The following is a 6001-nucleotide window of genomic DNA, read 5'->3' as shown; positions in this document are numbered from 1 at the left end:
GGGGAGCAGAAAAGCATCAGAGGAGGCTGCACTAGCTCCCTCTATGGACCGGAGAGAGCTGCTTCAGTGGGAAATTCTGTGTAATTTAGCTCCTGTCAACCGAAAAAGGTCGGTTGTTACCACTGTTTTTGTGTAGCACTGACACAAACTTGTGAGACGATTCAGATAAGTAATATTAGCTCCTTTTAACACCAGTTTTTGTGCTCATGTTCAATTTTTTTCCCTGCTTTGTAGATGATCTGAAACCATATCCTCATTAATCCCAAAAGGCCATCATATTCTCTGCACGTTTCTGCCAGTGTGACCCTCCATGACTGCTCCTGTTGTTGCACACAACCCCTGTCATGCTGTGAGGGGCCTCAGTGTTTGTATACATGTATATGTCCAGTTGTGTGTGTGCAGCAGGTGGTCAAATCCAATCATGTGTTGAAGACCTCTGTCAGCAAGCACTACATTAGCTTCTAATACATTTCACGGTGTTTACAAGATGCCTGCACTTCAGGAACATCTGCTCAAATTGGCATGGCTCGCTGGCTCTCCCATGGGTCAAGAGACAGCAAGAGATTGTGTGTGTGTGTGTGTGTGTGTGTGTGTGTGTGTGTGTGTGTGTGTGTGTGTGTGTGTGTGTATGCATGTGTGTGTGCCAACAGCTTGCTGGTATGAGTGGATGGAGATGGACTTGGCACTGCCTTCCTGAATGTTGACCTTGTGACCCTTTCTTACAGGGCGTGGATGAAGACAAACACAGCCGCTCTGGTCTGAAGATGCACTTCTTCAAGATTCAAACTCAAAATAAAATCTCAATTGTGAGCATTTGACTTCAATTAAGTAGATTTTCAAAGTTTAAAACATTCTGACATGACATTAATGGGCAGAGAAACGGTTGCAACAAATAAAATACAGGAAAAAAAGGATGGAAATCAACTCTTGTGTCATGAAATCAAAAGTACAAACATGAATGACACACAAGTCTAGACTCTTTAAATAAAACTTTATTAGAATTTGGCAAGCTTCTTTTCAATCAAAGACATTCTGAAACTCTTAAGATTAAAAGATTTATATAAGATTGTTTTAAGAGAGGAGGAAATATTTACCAGGAAACAAAGAGACCGCTCTTACAAATCACAGAGAAGGTTGAAGTGTCCTCAAATACACGAGAGGATTTATCAGAGCACAGCTGCAGTTGGTATTTAGTGACGTTTCTTTCGATGCTGAAGGCAATGCATCAGGTACTGTTGGCTATTGAGCATCAGCCAATCAGTTCCTGATGCAGTATCATCCACATCAGAAAGCTCTTCTTCACCCCATCATCAGATCAGGGGCAACAAAGGCTGAACACTTTACAGCATATTAAGCCTCTATAAAACAGGTCCTCAGGGTGGGAGGTGTGATACGAAAATAACCCAAACTCATAAAAACAAGCTGTTATTATTCTTTTCATCCTTTGATAACACAATGGCCAATACTGTACAGTACACATCATTGTAAGTCAAGATGGCAGCAGAAGCATCTGGAACGTGAATTCATGCAAATTCAAAATGGGCATGCATTATGAAGGAGCTGCAAGAGATGAGGCTGCACTTCAAAAGACTGTCGAAAAGAAATTTTTTAAAAGTGGGGACGGGGTATGCGAAGAGGAGGAAGAGCAGACACAGAGGGTGTCTGTGAAATGCACATGTGTAATTGCAGTGACATCTTCATTGAGAGCCCTCCATCTCTTTCCTGCGAGCTCCAAAGGGCGTCGCTGACGCCGGTCGATGGGGAGAGCAGCCGAGGCGCTGTGTTTAGCATAATCCCAGAGGCCATTGTGAGAGCAGCTAGTGAACGACTCACAGTTGCCAGCTGAGATTTCACCAAAACACAGCAGAACACAAGAAGAAGGGGATGAGACAGAAAAATCAGAGGTGGAGGGGGAAGAGTGGGGTAAGGACTCAGGAGAGAGACAGGAGGATGGGTAGTAATGAGCAAAAAATGCAGATGTGACAGATTTTATATTAAACAGAATATGAGGAGATATATTTTTCATGCTGGAGCTGGGTGGGTGTGGCTGGCTGTCTGCAGGATCAGGTTGCTGGTGGTTTTCTGTGGTTAAGAGTGCAGCTCGCTCAGCATCAAAGAGGCAGAGCATAAGGTGTGAAACATGCTTTCCTCCAGGTGGACTGCACCTGTTAGCCCTTATCCAGGACTGTATTTCATTGTCTTCCCCTCTTTGTCTTCTTTTAAAAGAATCACTAACAGTTTTGACTTGTAACAGAGGCATGAAAAGATTACACTGGAGTGCAGCACGGCACATGGCAACACTTCTTCTATTGTGTGAAGAACATTACCTTTAGCAACGCTGTGAAATCCTCTTTGATCACCATTTTAGGTAGGCAGATGGTTTTTGGCACAGCTCTGGTGAACGGTTTATCTACCCTCAACATGCTGCAGAAATAAACTATGAACAACAAATGAAATGTATTGCTATGATGAATGTGCTGCTTCTGCACAAACGCTACGGTTCCAGAGACGATTCAGATGAAATATAGACGGTTTAAACATGCCACGTGGTGTTTTAAAGCATATAAGACAAACTGCAGAATCTCTCCAGGTGAATGTGAGAATACTAAACACCATCACAGTTGCCTGCAGAGATTACCCAGTTAGTCCTTCGGCTTCACGCGCATGCATGAAAAACACACGCTCCTCCAGCACACACTGCGTCTGTGGTGGGCACGTGTTATATCCGTAAGAGTCAATTGGCAACAGACGGTTAACACAGATCAGGATAAAGACAGAGCTTTGACCCCCCAACCCCCTACCATTCCAAAAGGTCCTGTGTTACCATGGTGACAAGGCCAAGGCACGTGCCTCCTATTGTTGAGCTGTATCCTCTAGGGTCAGAAGCACACCCAGTTAGAGGTCAGATGTCAGCCAGGCCTCTCACTTAGGTCGCCACTCACCAGGCTTCGGCCTTTGACCTCCAACAAGCACTGAAACAAATTGAGAGATGGGAAGAGAGCGGAGAAATTAAACATGTTTGCACAACGATTCTGCAGTATCATGGTTGAGGGCAGCTTCAGGGCACCCAGAGCGAGGATCAGCAGTGTGTGGGCGATGTACAGTGAGGTAGAGGATCCCCCTGCATGTTACAGTATGTCTCCCTCTTGTGGTGAAGAGTTATTTGTCTAAAAATCTCTGACTTGTTGTGGACTTTGGTGCACTGTTGAAGTAGAAACTGGAGCATCCTGACGGCCTAAGAGTCACACAGCTACACACAGACTGATGAAAAACTTTTGACATACATCTGACCTCATTCTTTCCTGCTGTTTGTTTTTACACATACAATGAGCTCTTCTCAAAAAGTTGGGATGTTGTGCAACAAATAAGTACAAGCAAGTCACAATCTTTTAGCTTTGCAGTTGCTCAAACGCATCATCAATAATTCCACTTATTCATGGTCACACATACAGCTTGCTAACAGATCACGTTGACCCAAACTTATCAAAACTAGAAAACAATCAGTTGTATCAGTTTAACAGACCAGATCAGACATAAATCCACACATTTTTGAAAGTTTTGGGCCAGAAAGGTGCCATCTTTCCCATTGAGCCTCAGTGCATGTTGGGATATTCAGGTCATCGAGTTGCAAAGTGTTGCTCGGGCGTTGACAAAAGAAAAATCTTAAGTTTATTAAACGGAACAGGCTGACAGTCCACACTTTGTTAGGCAGTGAATGAACAGAGTGGTTTTGACAGGCCTAACCTCTTAAGCTTCGGGTCCCACTGAGCCCGGCACAGCTAGAGCTAAATGCCATCTGTCCCAACATCATGAGCCCCCCCCTCAACCTGTCCCCCAACAGTTTAGCATAAAAATCATGAAATACTCCTATTAGGGAAGAATAAAAGATTATTCTGAGCCCTGCATGAGAAATAATACCTCATCTCAGTGCATGTTTACTTTTCAGATGAACATTTTAAGCTGTGCAGGTTAAATGTTCTGCAAACAGTTGCGGTTTTTAAAATCTACACAACTTTATCTGATAAAGGAGCAGAGCATGGCATGTGCTGGGTGGATTATTAGGAAAACTGCTGAAACTTTGATTATTAAACTAAGTTTGAAGACCATAAAAATTTTGATGAACTTCTGCAGTGTCTTTCTTACAGAACTTCTCAGCCCCTTTCCATATGTTGCTTTGCTATAATTACATTAAAATAGACTTTGTCAGGCTTATATTATGGGCAAACATAAATTTACACAATTTATATTTAAAAATTACTTAGAAATAAAATGAAAACAGTGTTTTTCTTTGAGACCCACTGCCCTCATTCAAACTTCCTCATCCCACAGACATCTGCTCCTAAACTTATTTTTTAAAAGCCCAAACAAGTTCATCTGAATCTACTGAGAAGTAAAAAGGTCATGAGTGTAAGGAACTGTACACCTCTAGCTAAGACATTGGATGTAATCTGCTGCTCCTTGGTTTGATTAAAAACCAAGCATCATACTGTGACAAAATGAGATGTTTCAATCCTTCCCTGTGATGACAAAGTTTTGAGAAAGTCTCCTTTAAAAGAGGGGACATGCTCAGTTTTCTTAAAGTATAAGTTCTTCCTTAGATGTAGACACAGTGATGGGATTCAGGCCATCTGTGTGTAAGCGTGAAAAGTTCCTGCTGCATTTTGCTGCTCTGACAATGACGAGCCATTCAAACCACAAATCATTGTTTTCTTCAGTTTGTCCCTCACTGTGACTCATCAATGCCCATTCTCATTTTCAGTTTTTAACAAATTAATTTTGCGCTTAACTGGCCTCCACATACAGCACTGAACAATAAAATAATGATATCACCGTATGAACTTTAGTCTCCGTCCTTTTCACAGTGTGGTCTGCTCCGTTAGCTGTCATCTAACGTTAAGAGCACTGAGTGACCTTTGTGCCCGGTAGCCAATGTGTGCTCTTTAGCACTTCATTAAGGCTCTGGACCTTCTCCTTACAAGCAATTGTCTTCCTCTAACAAAAAGACTGACGCATTGTATCAGTTGGAGGTAAATTTTTCAAAGAGGGCCGATACAATAGGCAGAGCACTGCAAATTATGAAACAGGTCTGTAAGGGGCCTCCTGGTGAGTCATATTGTACTGTTTGTTGATGGTCCAGCTTGGACTGAATGACATGTGGTGAGATTCAGACAGAAAAACGTGCAGCCTGTGAGAATATATGCAGAGAAATGCAGATGTACACATGCTCGTGCAATGTGTGTGTGTTAACAAATGTGCAGCAAAGTGTGTGAGAGCAGTTTTAAAATGATGTGGGGTCGAATTTGGGGGATGCAGGCACATATTATGAAACACAGACCTCCCAGAGGTGCACGCTGGCTAAAAACAATGTGGATCTCCATGAACTGATGTGACGTGTGTGAGACCCAGTCTTTCCGTTAGAGGAACGCTACAGTCGAGGAGGAGGAAAAAAACTGCTGAATGAAAGGGGCAAAAATAGGCCAAGATAGTAGGATGAGATGGAGAAGAACTTTGGTCAAGGAAAGGCAGCAAAGTGCTGTGTTTTTTCTCAAATTTAAGAGCAGCAAGTGCACATTAAAGCTCATAAAACCCAAGAACTCTGAGAATGTGTTACGAGAAATAAAGTAGATATTCCATCAAGTCTTATGATTTCTCGGGATTTTTGTCAGTTATCAATGAAATAGTTTGACAAAAAAGCGCATCTTTGGGCTGATAGACTTGTCTTGAGGTTGGTTAACAGCGTATTCACAAGATCCTTTGTTCATTTTATTTTTTGATTGAGAAAGAAAACGTGCTCTTGTCTCTGGCTGTTCAACGTGAGGATCTGTTTCTCTAAAACCAACTAATGGACTAAATTTCTTTGTGTTTTCATCCATTGGTCAGACTAAAGAAAACATTTCAAGTCATTCTTTTGGACTCTGAAATAGTCTACGCTAGAATTTCTCGATATTCTACAAACCAACCATTTAAATCAATATGATAGTTGGAAGATTTATGACAAACA

Source organism: Halichoeres trimaculatus, unplaced genomic scaffold (assembly GCF_033239565.1).
Source record: "Halichoeres trimaculatus isolate MK-OKI-2021-1 unplaced genomic scaffold, fHalTri1.1 fHalTri1_scaffold_8, whole genome shotgun sequence".
Taxonomy (NCBI): Eukaryota; Metazoa; Chordata; class Actinopteri; order Labriformes; family Labridae; genus Halichoeres; species Halichoeres trimaculatus.
The sequence above is the reverse complement of the archived record's forward strand: the minus strand, read 5'-3'. Positions refer to the sequence as shown.